This window comes from Ictidomys tridecemlineatus, chromosome 10 (genome assembly GCF_052094955.1).
Source record: "Ictidomys tridecemlineatus isolate mIctTri1 chromosome 10, mIctTri1.hap1, whole genome shotgun sequence".
NCBI lineage: Eukaryota > Metazoa > Chordata > Mammalia > Rodentia > Sciuridae > Ictidomys > Ictidomys tridecemlineatus.
In genome coordinates this window covers 133,836,381-133,861,374 of record NC_135486.1, presented here as the reverse complement: position 1 = coordinate 133,861,374, position 24,994 = coordinate 133,836,381, and the positions used below count along the sequence as shown (strand labels likewise).

The following is a 24,994-nucleotide window of genomic DNA, read 5'->3' as shown; positions in this document are numbered from 1 at the left end:
ACCGTTTCCAGAACCTGCTGTGGGGTCCTCAGGATATGGAAGGGGGCGCCTCTGAACTGAAGCTGCGTCGTGGAGTCGCGTGTAGCCCACGATCGCCACCCCAACACGACACGCTTCCTTCCCCCGCACTCCCCGAAGCACCCACTGTAGAAGCTCCCTCTAACCTTGTCCGTTTTCTCCTTTTTAGTCTTGGCTCTAAGAACCAGCCCTTCCTGCCGGCTGGTTGGTTACCGCAGGGAAAATGAGGGACTTTTGGGGGCAGATGTGTTTCCATTCCACTATCATAATGCCCCTAAAAATCCTTATTGCTCTTGCAGTATTCCTCGGGGTCCTTGGGCCTGGAAGATGTGCCCATCTGAGTTCCTCCAGCAGCTCAAAGATACACAGGTCTTCCCCAGACTCTGCCATGGCTCCTGGGGTCCCGGGGAGCTCTGCCCTCGCTGGGCTCAGACTGGTACCACGAGACACAAGAGGACGCCATCCGCGCACACACACTGGTTGCCAAACACGCTTTTTTGCCCTCCAGGGGCACAGCCTGAGATGGGGCCTGGGAAAAATGGCTGGAGTCCTCCTCTGCAGGGGGCGGGGGGAGGGGGTGGGGGGGTGCAGGGGAGAAATGAAAACAAGCGCTACCTGTTTGACGAGGCTGGTCTTCCAGCTGGGCCTCCGGGATCTTCACCTTGGCAGGGGGCCCCTGGCAGTCCTGCCCTCCTGCCAACTCCCTAAGACAGGGCGCTTTGCCACTCGCTGCCTCAGTTTCCCCATCCGCCATGTTGGGGGCGAGGCATACCTCTGCTCTATCCTCAAAAAGGTTTTGGACGCAGCCAGTGTTATCATGAGCTCAAGTGACACACCAGCTCGGAAGGTTTGGAATTTTTGAAAATGGGGAAGTTAATGCATAAAACCTGGATGGGATGCGTATTAACGTTTCCGAACACACGGAGTCGACTCAGACGGGAGGGGGAGACAGCCTGGCAGTGAGCACGGGTTTATGGAAGCAGCCACACCTGCATTCCAGCCCAAGCTCTGTGATTGTCTTACTGTGTCACCCCAGGGAAGTGACTCAACCTCTCTGGGCCTCTCGTTCTTCATGCATGAAACCCACAGGTTGGGTTCACAAGTTTCTCAGGTCTCTTGAGCATACCCACTGATTTTGAGTGGTAACTGGGTCAAGGCGTTACTTTTTATTTTTTGTAGTTATAGGTGGTCAGCATGCCTTTATTTTATGTGGTTATTTTCAGGCCGTGCTAAGGATGGAACCCCGTGTCTCACACAGGGTGAGCCGGCACCGAGCCAACGAGCTGCAGCCTCAGCCCCTAGAGATGTTGTTCTAATAGGTCTCTCTTTGTGCAGCTAATTTCTGTTTGTGGCAATCAGCTAGGTTTCCAGTTAGGGCAGGAGCATAGGACTTTTTTCACATCAATTTATGTAAACAAAAAAGAGTGGGTTTCTCAAAAGACAAATAAGAAGCAAATATAATACAGGTGGGGCAGAAGTCCAGACGGGGGTTTGTAGAGTCTCACATCCACTTTTTAAGGAATTGTTCACTCTCCTGGGGATTCCCTGCACCTTGTAGCTGGTGGGGGAGGGGGAGGGGAGGGGGAGGGGTGGGGAGGGGGAGGGGAGGGGGGGAGAAGGAGGCCCTGGCTGTGGGGTGGACCCTCCCCTCCCTGCTCACCAGCACTAGAGGCCCCTCTCGCCCACACCCACCCATAGCTCTGGTTTGTGTCCATCCTGGGGTCACGTGACCCAGCACCCTCCTTCCTGGCCGGGTACCTCTCTGCACCCGGGTTTCCTCAGGGGGAAGTGGGGAGAGGAGGCCTCTGGCAGGCCCGAGGGGGACCACCAGTTAAGGAGACTCACACAGAAGCAGGGGGCCTTGCGGTGGGTGGGGGTGCCACGGCGCCCTAGGCCACAGGGCCAGGCAGGGCAGGGCCACCAACCCCCCAGGACCCTGGTTTTGCGGGGAAGCAGCCGGGGGACACTGAGTCCCAGCCAGCAGGGCCACTGCGGTTTCACTTTCTGCTGCGTCATGGGGTGGGGGGTGGCAGAGGGGCCCAGCTGGCCAGCTGGGGCCGGTACAGAGGCCCATGGACAGCTGCTGGCCCAGCTGCTGGCACACACCCCCTGCCCCTGCCTTGCAGCCTCAGGGTGGGGGCTGGGCCGTCGCAGCCCCTCCTCTGCCTTTCTGCCCACATCTGGAGAGGACCCCAGTTGAGAAAAGCCAGGACCAGGCAAGTGGTCCCTTGAGCGGGTGGGGACTCCCCCAAACCTGTCTTTAGGCCAGGCAGGCTTGAAACACGGGGACTGTGGCTGTGGGTTCTGAGTCGGCTCCTTGGCTGCTGCCTCCTGCCCGGGGCAGATCTGTTAAAGGCCTGCTGCTGCGTGCGGGCACTGGGCCAGGTGCTGGAGGTGGGGCAGGGGGCTCTGGGCCAGGTGCTGGAGGTGGGGCAGGGGGCTCTGGGCCAGGTGCTGGAGGTGGGGCAGGGGTGTGTCATAGCCCCTGCCCTCCCAGGGCTCTCCCTGAAACCAGGAGAGGTGGCACGAGAGCAGGCCAGGTAATGGACAGTCCCCCGTCACGGAGAAGATGCCACTCCGTGTCAGGCGTGTGTGCACCTGGTGTCAGCTCCCGGGACGCAGGGCCGGTCAAGAACGTAGCCCCCGGGAGCCAGCTGTCCCGTGTCTGAATCTGAGCGTGGCTGCTGACCGGCTGTGTGGCCTCTGGTGAGGGACATGTCTCTGTGCCTCGGTTTCTCTGTCTAGAATAATGGGGCACCCAGAGGGGCGCAGTGAGGAGGGAATGAACCCACATCTCTATAAAGAACTGAGAAGCAGTGACTCTCCTGCTGGGTCTTAGCTGTCCCCTGATAATCAAGGTGGACTGTTATTATAAAATGAACTGTGGTCACCACAGAGGCTGGGGACACCAGGAAGGTTGCCAAGCCTGTTTCCCAAGCTGTCGGTATGTCACCCAGCGGGGTCCGTCCACAGCGTCTGCAGGACAGTTGGAATCCCCAGGAGAACTGAAGGCCGTTACAGTCTGTGCTGCCCATTGGCTCCTTGCTCCCAAGAGAAGGCAGGCCTCGTGGCCGCAGAGGGTGGAGCCTGCATCTCCCTCCTGGCTCTGTCTCTGGGTCCTAGCGTGTATTAGGTGCTCAGTTAAGAGCTGTGAGCCAGAGCCGGTGAAGTGGAGGCTACTCCCAAACCACCCTCCTTCATCCACGCCTCTGGGAAAGCAGGTGGCCGTTGCCGTCTCAGTTCTGGCCACCCCCGCTGGCTCCTGGACAGCCCTGGGCGTGCCGAGGCTCCCGTCTGTTAAGGTCCTCCCTGCCCGGGGCCTGTCCCAGCACCTTGCAGTGGGTGGCTGTCCCACAGGTGCTGATGGGAGCTTGAAGGCAACACAAGTACTTAAAGGCACACAGGCCAGAGTCCCAGGGACTCGTTACTGGGGAAGAGGCTGGGTGCCCAGCAGACGATCCTCAGGTCTCCATTCTGAGCCAGCTGGAGGTCAGGGCTCGGTTTCCTGGACTGTCTGTCAAATGAGAGGGTTTAAGGTAAGGATCCCTTTTCCTCTGAAATTGAAACTCAGCCACACTCTCAAAACTCCCAAGTGTCAATGATTCCAAGAAGCAAAGAACCGTCTCAAAAACCTCTCGGATAGTTATCATAATAACAAACGTCCTCACAGGCGTGATCCGTCACTTCAGATGACCACTTATGAAGTAAGTGTCACTCTTCGTGCTTTGCATGCCCCAAGCACTTTACGTGTGTGAAGTCATTTTAGTTTAACAGGGATGGGAGGTACTAACACTCGCCCCTGCTTACCGATAAGAGAATGGGCTCAGAGAGATGGCCAGACTTGTCCAAGTTCACACCTGGCATGGACAGGCTGGGGCTCCAGTCCAAATCTCCCATCTCAAGTGTCCATGACATTTTCTGAAAATGGCCATCCGGTAACTATTGGAGGCTTTGCAGACTGCCGCAGCCGCTCAACTCTGCCACAGTAACTCAAGCAGAGCCGCAGACAGTACAGAAGTGAATGGCTGTGGCCCGGGGTTCCAATAAAACTTTATTTATAAAAACAAGGAGTGGGCCGGAGGTGGCCGACAGGCCATGGTTGGTCCATCTCCGTTCGACACTGACAGCCTGCCTTTCAGTAAGACCAACGTGACTGGGCCCCTGCCATGTTCTCTCCTCACCTGTGAGGTGACTCAGAGTCACATTTCTGAGCAGATGGCCACTGTCTCTGGAGAGATTGAGTTGACTCTAGCTCCCTTGGGGAAATTCTAAGCAGAAGTCACACCTATTAGGACTTACTGGTGACCAACTGCTCTCCTAGAACACCCTGGGGGACTTACTCCAGTTCCCACAGTAATTTTTAAAGAGAAAAGTAAGGGTCGTAGTGGAAAGCCCTTCTTTGAATTGAGAATGAAAATAGAGAAAGAAAAATGTTTTCGGGTACAGAAAGCTCTCCAGGCAGGGGAAGTCAAGGGCACGTGCATGCAGGGAGAAGGAGGGTCCCGGGGCTGGAGGCCACAGCCAGAGGATGACTATTAAGAGAGTCAGGGAACAGGGTGTCCCTTGTTGATAGCTTTATTGAGATATAATTCCCGGCACACCCATTCACGTTTTAGGTGTACAATTCAATGGCTTTGGGCATGCTCGATCACGCAAGCACGATCACAGTGAATTTTAGAACATTATCATCTCCTCACAAAGAAATCTGTGCCCTATAGCAGTCCACCCCCATCCCCCACATCCCCCAGCACCCCTGACCCTGGGCAATCACTAATCTACTTTCATTTCCATAGATTTGCCTTTTCTGGATATTTCATATAAGTGGAATCATATAATATGTGCTCCTTTGGGTCAGGCTCTCTTCTCATGGCATGACGGTCTCAAAAGCTCAGCCATGTTGTAGCACATGTCAGAACTTCATTCTTTTTTTTTGTGGCTGAATAATATTCTATTGTATGGACATACCATAGCTTGTCTCTCCGTTTGTCGATTGATAGACATAAAGGTCGTCTCCACGTTGGGTGATTATAAATAATATAACTCTGAACAGTTGTGTGTGTTTTGTGTGGGCACAATCTTCATTCCTCTGGGGCATGGAGCTAGGGAGCGGACTTGCGAGGTCATGGGGCAACCCTGTGTTTGACATGTTGAGGAACTTCCAGGACCAGGTCCTTTCAACTGTGTTATGGAAATTTCCCACCATTTCTAAAAGTAGAGAAAATGTTGTCCAAACCCTCAGGTTCCCATCGTCCGGGGTGGGCGATGGTCATCCTTTTGCCTCGAGCGGGTCCCTTGTGGGTGGGACAGGAATCACCCTGAATGAGGCAGGACCAGGTATGTGATTTGGGGGAACCCAGGGTGAAAGGAGTATGCAGAGTTCTGGTTCAAACATTAAGAAGTTCAAGGTGGCCGTCGCCGAGCGGTAAGCCGGCCCGACCCTGTGACTGCATGGGTTCCACGTCCTCCAAGCCAGCCCTGCCCCAGGCCAGCCCCAGGGGCCCAGCAGCCCTGATTCAGCAGGTGCGGGAATCTAGGCCCTCGGTGCCTGGAGACAGAAACCCCTCTCACCTCTAATCCCAGGAAAGCTTCTGAGGACTGCTGGGTCCCCTGTGGCATGTGGGACAAAATTGAAGGCCATTTCATTTGAATCTCCAAAGATAAGATGACCCCGGGTGACGTGCGGGTTCTAAGCACTTACAAAAAATATAAAGAAGTCACCGTTTGTCCTAAGCCTGCTCCCCTAAGAGCTCGCGGCTGTTTTATTTGGCCCCACCATTTTGTCCTGGATTCTGAGTGTCCTCTGAGACCCCCACGGGTGACAGGGCTGCAGTGTGAAGGACAGGGACCCGCTGAGCAGCAGGCGGTCCAGAGGGGACCAGGGATGCCCAACAGAAGCAGGTGGCCATGACAGATGCCGGCAGCCCATCGTGACAGCGGATCTGGCATGAGCCCGTCGTCCTCCTCCTCGGAGGACAGCCTCCACCCACCCCGTGAGCCTCACTTCCTGTGCCCACCTGGACCTCAGCCCCAGGACTCACAGTGTCCTCCACTCCGACACCCAGAGATTCAGAGCCCCCAAGTGTTGGGGTGCCCCCCAGGGTGCATCACAGCGGAAGCCTTGGCGGGAAGGGGTGCATGGCTCCCCCGGGAAGGAGCGAGGCCAGCAGAGGAAGCCTCGCAGCTCCTCCGGCCGCTGCAGGGTCTCGTGCACCTGTTGCGCTCCTCATGGCCTCCTGTGCCCGGTGACCCTGGAGGTGGACACCGGAGCCCGTTCCTCATCCATGAGCCAGACACCGTCCCTGCCCGTCCCCCCACCCCATTCTCCTGACAGCTGTGTGATAAACAGAAGTGGCATCGAGTCCCACTGCTCCGACTCAGAGTGGACAAGTGATTTTCTTTTAAGGCACCATTTTACGTTTTTTAATTATCCCCAAATTTAAAAGTTACACCGCCCTATGGTTAAGGGAAATAGTACAAAAGAGAATAACGGGGGAAATAAACAGGCCCCTGTGCAATTTTCTCTCAACTCCAACCTCACTGAGAAGTAGCCACTGTGAGCAGTTTGCACAGTCTCCATGCATTTTGTAAGCATGGTCAGATGCGTGCCTTTTTTTTTTTTTTGCTCATAATGTGAAGAAGATTCAGCAGGGTGAGGAGGGGAGGCTGAGGCAGGAGGATCAAAAGTTAGAGGCCAGCCTCAGCAACTTAGCAAGACCTTAAGCAACTCAGGGAGAACTTATCTCAAAACCATTTTAAAAAGAGCTGGGGGTGTGGCTTAGTGGTTAAGGACCCCTGGGTTTAATTCCTGGTACCAAAAAAAAAAAAAAAAACAAGATCAAGGAAGAGCAAGGGCATCTCAAACAAATCTGCAGACCACACAGCACTCAGCCCCACCTCATCCTTCTATCGGGGTCCAGCCTCCCACCACACTTGACCTGTCCCCTACTGGCTAACACTTGTGTTCGCTCCAGGATTTTGCTTTACCCAAATAGGATAAATTCCTAGAAGTGCAGTTTCTCTCTCAGAGAATATGTGCATTTGAAATCTACACTCTTGCCCAGTGTAGTTTTGAAAACACAGTAGCATTCTCGAGCCCCTGAACAAGTCACGTGGGGGGACCTGTTTCTGACACCCTTTCCTACCCCAGCAAGGATGCCGTGTGGCCGGAAGCCAAAAATTCCCAAAAAGGTAAGTTGAACTTTCTACTGTGTGGGCTGAGGTTGGGGGCGGACGTGGCCTCCGAGGTTGACCCCTGTAGCTTTCCTAGGAGAAGAGCCGTTGGGAGCGTTCGGTAGTTTTGGGTTTTATAAACAAAGACAGGGTTTGGGGAGGTGAGCCAGGACTGTGCAGCCAGCAGCACTGCGAGAGCCAGTATTTATTTCTCCAGCACGGTTAGAAGTTAAATATGGTCAAAACATATTCTTCTTTTTAATTTACACAAACAAATATGTTCCCAGGCTGACACCTCCGATGCCAAGTTTCTAGGGGAAACGAAATTCTGCTGTGAGATCGTAAACCACTAGAGAGAGAGGGATGGGAATGGAGAAGCCACGGCGCGTTGGCTGTCCACGCCCAGAACCCGGCTGAGCCGCTGAGAGGTGTCTCTGTCTCGGTTGCAGATGGACCTGCCAGAAATCTCAGCCCGAGGAACCGTGCGGGCGTGTCAAGGCCAGAGGATGGAAGAGACTCGGGTTCTGATAAAAGGAGACCTGCTTGGCTTGGCATGCGCTCTCCTGCCGATCAGGAGGCTGCAACGCTGTTTCCAGAGCCGCCTGATGAATCAGGGGGGAGAGAGGCACAAGGACACCGTGAGTGGCCTTTCAGGGCTTGGGCTGATGTAAACCCCAAACAACTTGAACCCGTGCCAAGGGAGGGGATTAAAGCAACATGTTATTTGATGGAGTGATTGCTTAATTTATTGAGCTGCGGCGAGGGCTGCAGTGAAACAGAGCCCTTGTAACCGATCACCTCCTGCTGCAATCGGACTTCTGCAACTCAGGGCTGTTTTCCAAGAGTTTTTCTGGAACAGCTTGGGATCTTTAGCCTCTGTGGTGGGGTGCTTCTGAGCCCTCATTTATCCAGGCACGCTTTATTTATTTATTTATTTTAAGAGTGGCAGGCTGACATTAATAAAGAAAATAAGCAGTGTTTTACGGACTGCCTCGTGTGCACCAGGCACTTTATATACATTATCTCTAATCCCCACAATTTCCCGGTGAAATGACCCTTCATCATTCCCTGTGTGACCGTAGGAAGCCGGGGGACGGGAGGTGATTTTTCGAGAGCGGCCTGGGTCCAAGACGGTAGCTGCTAGCCACTGGCATAAATTAGATATTTAAAAATATATGTAAAAATTCACTGGTTGGGGGATACTAGCAACAAGTTCAAGTGCCCGGTAGTCCTGTGTGGTCGGTGGCCACCACGCCGAACAGTGCATAGTTAGATCATGTGGGTGATGGTAGGAACTTCTGTTGCTCAGCTGGTCCAGGGATCTCAGAGCCTGAAACGGGCAGCCTCAGAATTCAAACTGAAGCTAATGGGCTTCCACCGCGGAGCTGGCCTACTGTCCACTTTGCTGAGAAGCAAGGACTACCACAGTGACCCTCAGCCCAGCTGCACGTTAGGATTACCTGGACTTCATTTAAAAATATATATCTTGGATGGCTGGGGTTGTGTGAGGCACTGGGTTCGATCCTCAGCCCCACATAGAAATAAATAAACAAAGATATTATGTCCATCTACAACTAAAAAAAAATTTAAAATATATATATTTTTGTATTATAGGGTTCCAGCCCCGGAGATTCTGTCCTGTGATTTATGGGGACAGGGACTGGCATCGGAAGGTTTTATGATTGCACATGAGACTCCAGTGTGCAGCCAGGAAGGAAACCGGCTCGATGGGAGGATCCGCACTCGGGATGTTGGAAGGGGCTGCGTGGTCTCTTGGGGACCAGGACGTGGGCTTCTCCCAGAGCAGCCTCGGGGGAGAACCGAGGCTCACGCCCCTGGGAGACTCCAGGGCTTCCTCACACGCTCCCAGCTTGATGGGAGACACAGTGGGGGGCTTTGCTTTTAGACACCAGACTTGATCACGTGTCCCTGTGGGATCACAGAGCCGAGGTGAAGACCTGTGGCTTGAACTGGAACCTCTCATGAGGCTCACGGACAGGAGCGCGTGTTTGCTGGCTCCCTCCACGGAGAAGTGAGACCGAGCGGCTCCTTGTGTGTGCAGGGAGCAGCACCCTGTCACCCGGGGTTACGGTCTCTAAACACCACTGTCCATTAGAACTCGGGGCTCCGTGGAGAAGCGGCCAGTTCCCAGATCTGCGTGCGGCAAGAGATGTTGCAGGGGAACTGGGAACGTCTTGTCATTGGGAAGCAAGGCGGGTGTCGGTGACTCCTGGGGTCAAATCCACGAGGATACGGGAGACCACACGAAGAGGCTTGGCCGAAAGGGACAGCTTGAACATCCACAAGAGTCGTCACCGCAGAGTGGTGCTGGGGGCTGACGTCATGGAGAAAGCTAACCAGAGTTCGGGCCCTGAATGAATGGAATCCAAAATAGCGAGACTAGGAAACAGAGAGAAGTCAAACAGGGGTCTAAGTGAGCTTCCAGCTCTACCAACTTACAAGAAGCACGGGACAGAGAAGATCCTTCAGGGGGCGCACCAAGCAAAATCCAGACCCCCCAGAAGCTCCACAAAACCCTGTTGCTTCAACAAAAAAAATTACAAGGGAAGACATGGAGAGGGGAAGGACACACACCAGCCAATGGGGACAGTTTCCCTGAAGACTTAGTTTCTCAATATCCTCCAAATCTATGAGCTCCATTTGGATCCCGATTGGACCCAACTATAAGGAAAACATCGACGAGACAACTAGAGAAACTGGAATCCTGATCGGATATTTGCTGATATTAAAAACATCCCTGTCGCAGGGGCGCCGTGGCGCATGCCTGTCATCCCAGCAGCTCGGGAGGCCGAGGCAGGAGGATCATGAGTTCAAAGCCAGCCTCAGCAACTTAGCTAAGTCCCTGAGCAACTTAGCCCAGACCCTGTCTCAAAATAAAATTATAAAAAAGGGCTGGGGATGTGGCGGCTCTGGGATTAAGTGCCCCTGGGTTCAATCCCCAGTACCAAAAAAAAAAAAAAAAAATCACTGTTGGCCTGGGGACGTAGGTCAGTAAAAAGTTACTGTTTATAGGAGTGGAGGAGGTAAAAAGAAATTTTTTTCTTGGGAGTCATATACAGAAATATTTGCAAAAGAAATAACCAACGTCAGGAATTTGTTTCAAAATAGTCTGGGAGGGGAGAAGGGGAGGAGGGGAGGGAGGTGTCCGTGGCTGAGGGCTGGCGATTGCCATGGCTGGGCTCCTGACTCCTGACCACACACTCTGTCCCTCGCCCCGTGTGTGCAAGAAGCTTTTCAAAATAAAAAGGAAAAAAATAAGGAGAACTAGCCTTTTCCTGCCCTTCTCTCAAAAGGATCAGGTTGATCGGCCACCCGGGGCCTGCATCTCTGGGGCCAGCCTGGGCAGCAAGCTCAGTATAGACATCTTGAAGCAGCCCACCCCTGTCTCCATGGCAACCAGCATCCCGAAGCCTCCCACCCCCAAGAGGGTCAGGCCAGGCTGCCAGGGTCACACCGCTGCTCCTCCCTTGGGAGAGTCCCCTAGATGGGTCTTCGACCAGAGCGGCCTCTCGGCACACTGTCCCCCTTCCTCTTGCTGCCTCTGTGCAGCCCCTGAAGGAGGAGAGGACAGTTAGCGGGAAGAAGAGACCCTGAATCAGATCCAGGTTCAAATGCTGACCTTCAGGTTTCTCATCTGTAAAGTGGGTGTAACGGTCCCTCCACGAACTCAGCAGATCTTTGCAAAGGAAGATCCACGGCAAAGGGAGCTGAGGGGAGGATCCAGCTCTACCTGGTGGAATCCGGCAGACCCTCCAGAATGAAGGGTGATCTCAGTACCGCGGAAAAGTCAGGATCAAATTGAGAGGCAGGGGTGACCCCATCGAAGGTCAGGTCCCAGTTTTTAAATCAAACTGGCAGTCGCCCTTGGAGAGCCTGACTCGGAGCCCACCTTCCATGAGCCAAAGTCACCACCCCTCCAGCTACTCATCACCTCGCTACGGCAAACACTGGAAGAACTTCGCTTGGTGCCTCCATTTCCATGGGGCAAGGACCACCTCTGGAGGGAGCAGTGGGCTTGGAGAAGAGAGGTCGCCCACCCAGGCCACACTCTTGGTACACGGCCCCCGTCTCTTATGCTCTGGGGTCTGTGTCCTGATTACGCGTTGAAATTCAGTAACAGCAGAAAATCAGTGCTACTAGGAAGCCGGCTTCATTTTGCAAAGGAACAAAGTAGCCCAGAGAGGCCAAGTCATATGTCTGAGGCCACACAGTGAACGAGCAGCTAAGCCCATGTCCAGGCTCCTTGGGGACAAGTGCAGGGAAGCCCCACACAGTGGGGGAAGCCAACTCTTAACTGCCCCGTTTGATCCTGTCCCAGAGTAGGGTGACCAGCTGTGCCAGTTTGCCCCGGACTGCTGAGCTTGGGACTGGGGACTTTCGGGGCTAAATCAGGAAGGTCCTGGCCATCGCCCCACCTGTGGGGTGCAACGGCCTCACTCACACTCCCTTCCACAGAGGGGAGGCATCTAACTGCAGGAAACAAGGGTCTGGGATGCAGCCAGCTAAGGAGAGCCAGGGAGACCTCACAGAGGGTTAGGGGCTCCATGCTGCTGGTACCCTGCGACCGACCACCCACATCATGAGAGGCTTCAGCACCTTTCTTAGGTCCCCTCCCATCTGTCCTGCCCCCAGTAGCCAGTGTCCTTTATATGCTGCAATCGGATGACCCTCTGCCTCGGTTTACAAACCTCGGTGGCTCCCCATTGAGATTTTTCTTTTGCTTGGGAAGCTTTGCAGGTGCAGGAACCCCTGGGTGGGCTTGTCCCTGACCACCTGTCGGAACCTCCCTCTGGAACCAACCTGGCCCTTACAAGATTCCAAGCAGGGTCAGGCTCACCTAAGACGCATTAGCGACACCCTCCCTCTCCCCAGGACTCCCCCACCCCACCCCCACCTCTTCTCTTCCAAGATACCAGCCTAACTGGGATCACAGGCTGATGGACCTAATCGACTCTTAATATCAAGTCTCCCCTTCTGGCCCGACCTCCACCTGAGATCACAGAAAGCCACCGAGACCCCCTGTTCTCAATTTCAGGCAGGTCTGCATGATGTCACAGGATGGAAGATCATCCCCCACCAAATGACCGGTGGCAGCCTGGATCAGGGGTATTTTTTGTTGTTGTTAATTAGTGTCCCTCTTCTGCCCACTCCTTAGCTCTGTTCACATCCCTCACCTGGCACTAGCTTAGGAAAAAAAAAAAAAAAATCCAGGCAAAAAAAAAAAAAAAAATAGGAGCCCAAGTTCAAGATGGCTGGCTGGTTCCTGCTCTGCTGGTAATTAACATGGAAAAACGTTCGTTCCTCGTCTTGGCCACCAAGGTAATAATATGAAGGCTCAGCCTGATGACTTGGCTGCTAATTCCCTTCTTGATGTTTTTCTTCCCCTTTCCTTAAATTAATTCCAGAGTTCTTCCAGATTCCTCGTTGCTGAGCTGTAAAGTTCCAGGCTCTGCAGTGTGGCTGCTTACTGGCCGAGAGTTCCTGGGCAGCTCCAATCGGAACCGGGCTGTAGGAAGGAGTGTCCAGCTCCCTGCCTCCCCGGGGGGTTTCAGAACGTTCTGGGTGATGTCGTGAACCACACGAGTCTCTGTCTAACTCTGCAGAACCTGTTTTCTTGAGGAGAGACGCCACAGGTCCTGAAACTCCCCAGGGAACGGGGAGTCTCCAGGTCTTAACAGGGGCGATGGGGACCTGTCTGTGGATGACCGTTGGGACCTCCCACCGGGGGGCAGGCCTCAGTCTCCTCAGGACTGACCTCTCATGTCCACTTCCCGTGCCGGCCTGTTTGAGGTGAAGGAAAACTTCACGCCACTGAACTTGGAGTCGCTGGGGGGAAGGCTACATTTCAAAAGGACTTTGAAGGTCCTGGGCTCATGCCATTGTCCTCCTAAGTGGCTGGAACTACGGGCTCTAAAGGACTTTAAAATGTAGATGGAGGTGACACAATTCAGGTGTGTCACCTCCAGAATTTCAAATGAGAAACCACCACCATAAACTGAATCCCTACTGTGTGCCAGTAGGAGTATTCTCAGCACTTCCCATCCTGAAACCCCAGGGGACAGATGGGGGCCCTGATGCAGGGCGGCTTCCATCTTTCAGGAAGAAGGAAGTCACAGGAACCAGACCTGGACACACTGATTGGCTCTTGGCGGAGCACATGACCCAGGTGGGCCAATGGGAGTTTTCCTTGAGACTTTTCTGCCCCAGCTGTAGAAAAAGACCCTCTGCATATATGCACACTCAGGGTTCTCAGAATCACCCTGGGGGGGGGTGTTCCCTTTTACAGATGGGGAAGCTGAGGCTCGGGAGGGGATAAGGGAGACTGGTAAAACTGTCACCGTGTATGCTCAGAGGTTCAAACCCGGGCTGTCTTGGTGGCCCCTCAAATTCAGCTCGTCCAAAACGGAATTCAAGATTCTCCCCCACCACCTGGTTTCCCTCTGGGGTCCCCAGCTGTCAGTCCACTGGTGCCATCCCTGTCCCTCTAAGCCAGGTGCCATCCCTGTCCCTCTCTCCATATCCAGCCTCACCAAGCCCCGCGGGGCGTCCTCAGCAGCCCTGGACGCAGCTCGCTTCTCTCTCCGTCCACACCACCCTCTTTCTCCTTGGCCTTCTAGACTCGCCTCCCTGCTGGTTCTCCTGAGCCTACACCTGCCCCCCCACCCCCCCAGCTTCCTGGGCATCCAGAGGGGACGGGTCTCACAAGCCAGTCTGGTCACACTGCCTTGCTGGGGGCATCTGGGTCTCAGGACGTCGGGACACGCATTCCTACCTGGAGAGGTCATGAGGAGGAGACGACCTTTGGTGCCACCTGGCCTGAGGTCCCGAGGATGAAGAGGGACACAGCTCCCCGCACCCTCAGCCATCCCATCACTTGTTCACTAGTACCTGCTGGGGTCTCCCCCGCACTCTCCCCTGAGCTGGGGCTCCGGGGACGACCGGGAGTAACGACAGGCAGGAAAGCTCAACGTTGTGCAAGGCTTGGGGAGCCGTGCCTTGTGCCTGGCACCCCATGCCGTCAGCGGCCCGAGAAAGCAGAGCTGCTGGTTAACCCATCGCAAAGACAAAGAGAAAAAGGCCTCTATTCTCATAAAAGCTTATATTTCTAGAGAGGGAGGTCAACAACAACAACCACACACACACACACACACACACACACACACACACACACACACACACACCCCATGATTCAGAGAGCAGGATGACCCGGGGGGATCCTGGACTTGTGAGTCCCGAGGATTCCAGATGCTTCCAACCTGATTCAGATCTGTTAACATGTGCAAAGCAAGGATGCAAACGAGGCTTATGCACAGGTGTCTGTGTGCTTAAAAGCGACACACGGAGCCACACACTGTGCTCCCTCTCTGACAAACACCTCCACCACAACACGGAAGGCCGCGTCTCAGTGGAACGTTCCACAGAGCAGCCTCTCCCCTCCTTCCCTTCCCCCCAGCCCGTTGGTGTTGGGCACAGAGGCAGGCCGCCCTGCCCCGAAGGACTTGGCGCATGTCATCAAGTTCAGACGAGGTCACACTGGACTCGGGTGGGCTCTACATCTGATGACTCGTGTCCTTTGAAGAAGAGGAGAGGTCCCCCGGAGACATACACAAAGAAAACGGCCGTACGGTGACAAGGGCAAAGGTGGGAATGTTGCAGCCACCAGCCAGAGGACACCAAGGTCTGGCTTCTCCACCGTGGGAGGCCAGGAGCCGCGAGGGCAGCAAGCCCCGCCCACCCCTGAGCTTCCAGCCCCGAGAAGAGTGACAGGGGATGTGTTCCTGTTGTGGTCCACGCCGGGGTTTGCTCGGGACCTAGCACACCTCTCCTCCTGGTCCCCGTCTCTCCCCTCTCCACGCCCAGAGCTGGGCTGCTGCAGGAAAACATGTCACTAGCCAGTGGAACACCCCACCTCCTCACAGCTCTCCTGGCCGACCCTGAGCACAGTGCCCTCCAAAGCCTCCTTGCCTGGAAGATGACCTCCACTCCCACCATGGTGGCCTGGGGACAGCTCTCAGTCCCACCACGGTGGCCTGGGGACAGCTGTCACTCCAGGGGGTATGGAGCAGGACCTGGGAAGAGGTAGGCTCTGCTTTGGAGGGGCCGGAAGGGGAGGCCTTCTGCTGCTCCCCTCTCCTGGGAGAGCTGGGCTGTGGCTGTCACATTCGGTTCCTTTAAATCAAGGGTGCAGAGGGGCAGCCGTGCATGTGTGTGCGTGTGTGTGTGTGTGTGTGTGTGTGTGTGTGTGTGAGAGAGAGAGAGAGAGCGAGCGCGAGCGCACACTTACTTGTATAACTTCTCACACACAAAGTCTGCAGAACTGCGTGGCCCTCGCCCTCCCACCCTCTTCCCAGACAAATACAGATGATGAAAAGGTCAATTGAGCAACAGGTCAGGTCTCTTTGGAAATCAAGGTGTTTGAACTCAACAGAAAACAGGCTGCTGTTTATTCTCAATCCCAGGAAATGAAATGACTTACCGGATCAATCAGGGGGACAATATGTTGTTTGAACATCAAAAGCCATCCACTCACCAGCCGCCCGAGGATGACCAAGCTCCCACCGTAATTCCTGTGATAGTAACCGTGGTTCCTGCTCACAGGGTATTTTCTAAGGGACAGGGACATGCCAAGCACTCTGGACGGGCGGTCGGTTTAATTTCCACAGGGTCCTAGGAAATAGATGCCCTGAGACCCAGGTCACAGGGGGCAAGCAAGGCACAGGGAGGTGAAGACTTCCCAGGCTACCACGGGAGATCCAATATGGCCAGGAATTCCCCATGCTCTGCCCACGTGGAGGGGGAGTCTCTCTCCAGCTGTCCTTCTGACTTACTTTGACTACAGTCATGTTCCAGAAGCTTCTATGTTGGTGACTTGGAATATTCCCCCAGTTCGGCTTGGTAAGAAGAAGCTGGCCCTGTGTACCATTACTGAAAGATGAGAACTGAGGCCACCCAGCCAAGAACTGCAGCCAGTGGTCACACCAAAATGGGGGAAGAAAGCCATTGTGGTCCCTCCAGCTCTGCTGGTCCTCCAGCCGGCCATGAGCTGTGAGCGAGGCCAGATACAGACAGCAATGGCGCCATCCAGCCCACCCTGAGGATCATGAAAAAATCACATTCCGTTATTTTAAGCTACTACATTTTGGTGATTGCTCGTTACGCGGTAGAGGCTAACAGATACATCCAGAGGACAGGGAGGGATTCTAACCCGGGTCACCCATTTCTAGAATCTGGGCCTCTCGGAGGCAGAGACTGTAGCCACCGAGCTGAAGAGGACACAGCCCCTTTCCTCTCCAGGGAAAGAGATACCCACGAATACCAAGCACCTGCAGGGTCACCCAGGTGCCGAGAGGCGTGTCTCAAGCTGGGCTCCCGGGACTCGCATCTACGTGTTTCCATTTAGAGGGACCACTGCTGCCCACCTACCATGTGACAGTCACTGTACCAGGTGTTGGCGGTGAGCGACAGGCACCGTGGGCTCTGATCTCAAGAAGCCTGAAATTTAGCAGATGGACCCAAGGAAGCCACGACCAAGCAACGTCCAAAATGGTGAGGAGCACCGAGAGAGACACCAGGAAGACGGAGGGAAGAGCGGGGTGGGGTCACGGTTGACCGAGTGACCGGGACGGATTTCTCCAGGAGGGCAAGGTTTAAGCCAGCTCCACAAGGAAGAGGCAGAGTTGCAAGAAAATAACCCGGATGAAAGGAGCCACGTCGGGAAAGGCCCTGGGGAAGCTCAAAGATGGAGCTCAAAGCTTCACGGCTGGAGCCGAGAGATGGAGGAGGAGGTGGCTTCAGGCACAGATGGAGGACAGGCTGGACTAGGCCCTCGGTGCTGGACTTGGAGGCCACAGGGGTCATTGGACATTTTCTCTGGTGTTCTGGAAGAGTGGTGGGAAGTGTTGGCCAGAAGAGGAGCATGATCTTATTTAAATGTCAATGGATTCCTCTGTTGGGCGGGGAACAGATTATAAAGGGGGGTAAGGAAGGAGGGACGTTGGGGCGGAGATGCCAGGTGGCATGGACCAGGGCGGGGGAGGGTTGAGAACTTCACGGATTTGGTACGTGTGGGAGTAAGAGTTGCTGGGTGCAGTAACTGGCCATCCAGCTACTCAGACCGTGGCGCACACCTGTCATCCCAGTGGCTCGGGAGGCTGAGGCAGGAGGATGGCGAGTTCAAAGCCAGCCTCAGCCAAAGCGAGGCGCTAAGCAACTCAGTGAGGCCCTGTCTCTAAATAAAACGCAAAGTAGGGCTGGGGACGTGGCTCAGCGGTTGAGTGTCCCAGAGTTCAATCCACGCCCCCCCCATGACCAAAAAAAGATGGAGTGAGAGTGGGCAGTAGCCTGATCTCCTCCAGAAGGAGGATGGGGTGGTGAGCGTCACCTGGGTTGTGCAGATCCCAGGAAGCCGGGGGCAGGGGGGACAAGACAGGAATCCAGGAGGGGACTGGTCCAGAGCAGGTCACCTCTGAGGGCAGCTGGTGGTCAGTCCCACGGGGGAACTTCAGGAGACCGTGCTCCCAGCTGAGGGGCGCGGGAGCTGGGTGTCTACACACCGGATCTCCCCGTCAGTCAGCCGTGAAGGCTGCTCCCAGACAGCTGGCCTCCCAGGACTCTCACTTCCCACCCGATAGGGCCGGGCGGGCTCCAGGAACCAGGGAACATCTGGAGGCAGAGAACCAGGTCCAGGACGCTGAAGCAGGACAGGTGGACGGGAGGCCTCCAGGTCACAGCCAGAACCTGCCTCCGTGAGCAACGCGCCCCGGACTCCTGCTCTGAGCAGCAGCGGTTCCAGGTTCACGGAGTCCCCAACATGTGACACGTGGCTTCACCTTCCCCCTCCAGTGACTCTCCTCCTCCCCGAGAGCCCTGACGCCGCCAGCTTCATTCCCCAAACCTGCTTCCCTCCGCTCCCTGGCTCCACCGTCCACCCAACTCCTCAGACCAAACTCCCGGGGGGCTGCCGTGGGAGGCCTTTCTCGGTTCAAGCTCTAAAAGGTTCTGAATTCAACCAGGTCTCCCTCCTCCAGTGCCCACCCCTCACCTGGGCCACACCTCACCTCCCGCCCTTGAGGTTCAACAGCCCTTGGGCGTTGGGAGGGTGGCCTGCTCCGGTGGCTAATGGGGCGAATGCCTTCCTTACCCGGGTTCCCCAGGAGCTCACTCTTTTTGGACTGGGCCAGTTACCTCGAGAGCAGGTTGATGCTCAAGACCACTCCTCCTTCTTTCCTCCTTTTACCTGCGCCTGTTTGTGCTCCTACCTTCTGCCGTGAGTTAAAGAAGCAGGTGGCCTTGTCCAGGACCATGCCCTCGGACCTCCCTGCCTTTAGGACTGTGAGTCAAAAGAAACCTCTTTTCTATTATACATCTCCCGGTCTCAGGTATTCTGTTATAGCAACAGAAAACAGACTCAGATAGCCTCCTTGGTCCAGAAGCCAAAGTGATCTTTTTTTTTTTAAAATGTTTATTTATTTATTTTTTAGTTGTAGTTGCATACAATACCTTTATTTATATGTGGTGCTGAGGATTGAACCCAGGGCCCTGCACATGCCAGGCGAGTGCTCTACCACTGAGCCACGACTTCAGCCCCCCCAAAGTGATCTTTTATGGAAAACGAGGCCACATCATTCTGCTTTTTCCAACCCCAACCCCTGACAATCAATTCCCTATAGCTCATTTCTTTTTTTTTTTAAATATATATGTATTTTTAGTTGTAATTGAACACAATATCTTTATTTCATTTATTTAAAAAGAAAAAAATGGGGCTAAGGACTAAACCCAGTGCCTCACACATACTAGGCGAGCACTCTATCACGGAGCCCCAGCCAGCCCCAGCCCCTCCCTATAGCTCATTTCTGCTCCCTCATAGTCTGTTCCTCACACTCATTCAGCTCTTTCCTGCCCCAGGGCCTTTGCATGCACTGTTCCTTTTGTCTGGAGCCTGGTTTCCCCCAGAGCTTGCGAGGTCAACTCCTCTCATCATCGATGGCTCAACTCAAATGCCAATTTCTTCCTTCCTTGGTTCACATGATGGTTTTTGCTCCCTCTCCCCCAAATGCACACTCCATGAGGTCGGGGCTCCCCCCCTCACCACCACACACCAAAGGCAGGGTGTGCAACGTGCCCAGGGTGCCGCAAGCACTCACAGAGCGTTTGTTGAGTGGACTATGGCAGTGGTAACAAATGCCATATTCCCCCACGTGACTCGGAGCCTCGGGTAGATATTTCCAGCCCCTCTCCACGTTTGCCCTGTACCATGGCTGCATTTGAGGGTGAGCGGGTCGGCTCTCTGCACACCCCAGCGAGCCCCCTGCCCCCTTCGTGCCGTAAACATCAGGACCATTTGCTGAGAGTCTGGAGAGAAACGGAACCTGGCAACTGTCACCAGAGCCGAGCCACGTCCCTGCCCCTCCCAGAGCTGCCTCCAGTTGGCACCGGTCTCCTTGGCCACGTCCTGGGCTCTGGGACCCTGAGGCGGCTCTGGGAGTGGGGAGCGGGAAGCGCTGCCTTCCAGATCTCCGTTTCTGACCCAGACCCACATCTGGAAGCTCCTCTCTGGGGGAGAGGCGGGGATTGGTGGGGACTTTGCCGGCCTTTCTCCTCCAGGCCAGCTGAGCGCTGAGTCGGGAAACGCAAACCTCGGCCAGACGTGAGCAGCCCTTCCCTTTGCTCTGGGGACTAGAGGCAGGCAGCCTGGCTCAGCCATCACTGCAGAGGTGGGTGCCCCCGAGACAGCCGAGGCTCCTCCAGACGGGGCCCCATGTGTGGCACCCCACCCCCACCCCACTCACTGCATGGCCACCGACTCATGTGACATAAGATTCCTCCCTCTCTGTCCCCAGATGCCCGCTGTGATGCTGGCCAGCTGTGCCCCCTCCCACCCCAGCAAGTCACTCGACCTCTCTGAGCCCTGGTCTCCTGGGGTGATAAGCCAGAGGCCCCGCCTGGTGCTCACGGCTGCTTGCAGGAGCCCAGCGGCTCCAGGCACAAAGGACGCTCTGACAAGACACAGGCAGCCTCTCCCGCCGTTAGCCCAGAGCCCAGCTCGGGACGTTTCTAAAAATATGTTTTATTGGATTTTTCCTTCTGAGCCCCAGAAGCGATATCTATGTCCCTCCCAACAAGCCCATCAGCAGGGAGGTGAGCGGAGAAAACGCAGCCCCCTCCCCTCCTGGGACCTCAGGGGCTCCCTGGCCCTTCCCTGTCCCCAGCTCCCCCCCCCCCAGGAGGTGGCAGTGCCAGGCGGCCCTCCGCGAGCGCGTGGCTCACATGGCACAGAAACCGGCCGATTCCACAGGCAGCTTCCGGGGGCTACAGCACGGAGAGGTCCACGTTGCCCCTGGGCCATGAACCTCGGCACACCCCCAGCCGATGGACGGTGGCTGTTCCCAGCCCTCCTCTAGCCAGCAGCACCGCCCTGGCCCCGTCCACCCTGTCCTCCAGGAGAGTCCCACAGCGTGTTTCTGGGTCAGAGGGACAGTTCCACTTTGTATTTTTTAATAGAAACGTGCTGCCCGGTGAGTGAGTGTTGAGTGACTGGATGATCCCGGGAGGCCCGGAATTCTCTGCCACCTCTGTCAGTCTCCCAATGGCCTCCACGGCAGGCGGGACACGGGACGGAATGACAGGAGCACGTTCCACCCGCTGGGAGGGAGAGGAGCACCCAGAGAAGACGGTGACCCAACAGCACTGGGGGGCCTGGAGCTGGCCCTGGATCTGGGTGTCCACGGGGCACTCACTTCCTGACACTGGTCCCATGGTTGGCTCCCGAGCTGGGCACACTAACAAAGACACATGTCACCCTTGTCCCTTGCCAATGCCCCAAAGGGACAGGGGTGGGTCCAGCAGCACAGGTGATACCAGGAAATCTCAGTGTCCACGTCTGCAGAGTGAGGAGGGTAGGAATGTCGCCTGCTGAGATTTGCTCTGAGGACGAAGCTGAAGAAGAGGAGGTGGCCACGGAGCTCCGGCGCCACAGGTTCCCAAAGCTCCGCCCCCCCCCCCCCCCCGCCTCTCCTGGCCCCTGCCATCTTCCTGTGGGCCATCAGGTGGGCCCTTGGGCTCCCTGCCGTCCTCCACCCCATCTTAGCAACCCACCCCGGGGTCATGCCTCTTCCTATCGCCCATGACTCCATCCGGCCCCCGTTCCGAGCCCGTCCTGGCCCACGGCCACACCCCAGCTCTCTAGCCCCCCGCGCTCACTGCCAGGTCCTTGGCCACCAAACCCGTGGCCAACACGGAGCAGACCCACATCGAATACGCGCCGGATGGTGAGTGAACAGGTGAGCAGAGTTTCGGTCGCTGCTACTGATAAGTCACGGCCCCCTCGTCCCACCAGGCGCGTGCTCCGGTGGGATCTGGAGGAGGGAGGAGCCCATCAGGAAGGGGGAGGTCTGCGGGGGCTTCCTGGAGCAGCCAGGCCACATCCGTAAGGCCCTCGCCTAGTAGGTGCTCCGGGGCTCCCCTACTCCATGCCCCGGCTAGTCCAAGACCCAGGAGATGCTGGGGGGCGAGTCACCCGGCCGCCTGGGTAGCCCAGGGAGAAGCAGGGACGGGGGCCAGCCCTGTGGACCCAGGCCTCAGAGTCAGTCGGCGGGGGACGGGCTCCAGGTGATACGGAAGCATGTGACCCCGACAGGCCAGACCCCAGTCAAAGCCAGGCGCACTGTGGCCCAGGGACCCCAACCGGGCGGAGCCTCAGCTCTTTGGGTCACAGGCGTCCTGGGGTGTGCCAGAGGGTCTGGAACGGCGGTCCCCAGGCTGTTGGCGGGTGGGAAGGACACGGCAAGACACAGCCGGCAGGGGGAACAGCTGGGACAGGGGCTGCGTGGCAGGTGAGCCGGGTCCGGGGGACACCCAGGCCTGCCCGCTCCGGCTCCTGGGCCGGGGGTCCTCCCTAGTCAGGGCTCGGAACTGTCTCTGAGCCGCCCCCGGCACCGTGTCGGGGTCAGCCGTGCCTGCCCTGGGTGAAGAGCGGGCACAGCTGAGCTCTGGGACCTGAGGCCCCCCTGAGGGGACCCTGAGAGTCTCCAGCTGCCTCTTAGGGGCTTGGAGGGGACCCTGGAGGGACGTCACCCACGGTGAGGTGACAGGGCCCTGCCTAGCGCCCGTGGCTGCTGACATCCCCGACGGCTCCGTCTCACGGCAGATGGTGCGGGAAGGAGGCCGGAGGGGCTGGAGGGGCCGACCCTCGGCCCTGCCCAGGAGCAGCTGACCCTTCCTCCTGGGGTGGAGCCTGCATGGGGCCTGGGGGGACCCCCGCGGGGAACTTCGTGGGAAGGGGCTCTCATTTCAAGCACCCAGGGGCGGGTGGGGGGAGGCTGACCTCCAGAGCACCGTCCACAGCAGCCTGCTCCTCCCGGCTTCACGGCTTCACGGCCCCACACCTCTCCCTGCCTCTCAGGCCGACTAAAGCCCCCACTCCTGGCCACCAGTGCCATCCTTTACAAAGATGCCCCCCGCCCCCTCCCCGGAGCCGGCTCCTCCAGGCTGCACAGGCTCAGGGTCCCCCTCCCTCTGCCCCAGCCATCTCCTGAGCTCCCAGGGGACCCCACCGACCACTGCTCCTCTCTTCAGTGTCACCCAGCAGTTCCTTCCCAGTGCTGTGCCCCCCCACACACGCTGAGCGCCCCCTCCCCACCCCGCCAGGAGGCTCAGCTTCCAGAGTGCCTTGTCCCTGCTCTGTCCCTACCTTGGCACATGTCTGGTATGCAGTTGGTGCTCAGTATTTACCATAACCAGAAGGGAAAAACACCCCGAGGTCGCCTTGAGGACAAGGCCAGCGGCTAGGCTCCTCCAGGTCACCAGGTCCTGCGTCTCCATGCGGTGACACAACAGGGTGACACAACTCCCTTTGCGCACATCTCAGCCGGGGCCTTGAACCTCCGGGAGGCTGCTGCTCCTGCCTCCCCCAGAGGCAGGGCCGTGACCCTGGGGAAGAGGAGGCAGCAGCTTGGGGGGGTCACATGGGCTTCCATCAGGCAGCCAAGGCCACCCCAGCGCAGCCACAGGCCAGGAGAAACCAGGAGCCCCAGGGAACAGCCACCTTCTCCTGGGTTCTGTCACTTCTGGGAGGTGACTTTGGGCCACCGCCCACAGGTAGAGCTCCAGCCCCCAAAAGAGACCTGCAGGCCCCGCTGGAGCCAGTCCCCTGGTCCCCTGGTCCCCTGGTGAGATACACCGGCCGTACCTGACGCCTCATTCATTCAACCATTTACTAACTAAGAACCTACTGTGTGCCAGCGCTGTGCCAGGTCAGGGGGCTGTGGGGCAGCCGATGGGGCCCTGCCCTCCAGTTCTCACGGCACCCCAAGAATGCCCTCATCCTAACCCCAGGAACCTGTGAACACCGCCCCTTCCCCCCTTACCGAGGCAGAACGTGAGTAAGGCAGGGATTTGGGGATATGATTGCACTGAACATCTCAGAGGGCCCAGTGTCATCACAGGGTCCTGGGAGGGAGGGAGGGAGGAGGGTCAGAGCGAGGAAAGAGGAGGACAGAGGAGGACAGAGGCAGAGGCAGAATGGACAGCTTGCTGCTGGTTTTACAAGTGGAACCAGGGGCCCGGAACCCAGGAGGTGGCTGACCCGAGAGGCCAGGGACGGCGAGGAAGAGGCCCGCCCGGAGCCCGCAGGAGGGAGGCAGCCTGGCCGGCCTAATTTAGGTTTCTGACCCCGAACCGTGAGATAATAAATATGCCAAACGTTGCGTTAAACTAGGAATTTACTGCCAATGTGTGGCAGCAGCCATCGGAAACGAGCGTCAGTTTCTAGCAGGATGGGGTGACCCTCAAATCCTGCCAGGATCAGCTATGGGACTTACTGGGACAAATTTTAAAAATTAAAATAAATTTTTAAAATAGATAATGATTTCTATTTATGTATTTGTTTTAATTAGGTATATACGACAGCCAAATGCATTGGGGATTGGTTGTCCACAACCGCGGCACAGCTTTCCATTTCTCTGGCTGCACACGAGGTAGTGCTGCACCCTATATCTTACCTGTATCTGGGGTAACGACGTCCATCTCATTCCACCATCTTTCCTGCCCCCATGCCCCCTCCCCACCCTCCCTCCCTTTGGCCCTATCAAAGATCCTCCATTTTTCCCATGCCTCCCCCTCTTCCCTGTTTTGGATCAGCACCCACCTATCAGAGAGAGAGAAAAATAAAAAAAAAACACTTACTGGGGAGCCCAGTACCAATGATAATGCAGCTTCTCTTGTTCAAATATTAAGAATTTAGAAACAGCAACAGCCCTTCTGCCAAGGGCAGGCCTCTCTGAACACAGCCACCACGGACAGACAGCTGCACAGGTTGCACACCCACCAAGCCATTCCCAGACCCCACCCAGGACACAGTGATGACAAGGTGGCATCGGGGAAGGCAGCGAGAGCAGAGGGGGCCCAGAAAGTGTGTGGCAATCCGTGGAACCCAGTGTGGTTGGGGTGAAGTGGCATTGGCTCGTGCCAGGTGAACAGGAAGTCGCGGGGAAGGGCCTGCCCCTGCGTCCCCTCTCCTGGAGACAGCAGAACCCTCCTTGGAAAGTGTTTAAATGAGCTTTTTATTGGAGAATAAATTGAGATTTACAGGGGGGTCACAAATACGATTCAGAGTGTTCCCAGGTCCCTCTTCAGCCTCCCCAAGCCCGGCCCTCCCTAGCTCTGCCACGTAGAGGGGACCCGCAGACCCAGGAAGGGGAGCCAGGTCCTCGGCTCCAGGAGGTGCTCTGGTGACACCCGGAGAAGCCAGAGACCCTTGAGGGAGGCTATCTCCCCAAGACGCGCTTCC

At 56.4% G+C, this 24,994-nt stretch overlaps 1 long non-coding RNA gene across 5 annotated transcripts in view; it reads left to right on the top strand.

Annotated features, from left to right (window-relative positions):
- LOC120887515 (uncharacterized) overlaps positions 1-24,414 on the top strand; it is a 30,394-nt gene extending 5,980 nt beyond the window's left edge. The window contains exons 1-6 of one of the 5 annotated variants that reach the window (XR_013427053.1): positions 1,629-7,826; positions 8,803-18,540; positions 19,813-19,922; positions 20,049-20,346; positions 20,710-21,488; positions 24,102-24,414. This is a non-coding gene — a long non-coding RNA (uncharacterized LOC120887515). Of the gene's footprint in view, positions 1-1,628; positions 7,827-8,802; positions 18,541-19,812; positions 19,923-20,048; positions 20,347-20,709; positions 24,071-24,101 lie in introns of those variants that run through there. The other 4 variants (XR_013427055.1, XR_013427052.1, XR_013427054.1 and 1 more) reach the window with 4 other exon arrangements.
- Positions 24,415-24,994: the final 580 nt, after the last annotated feature.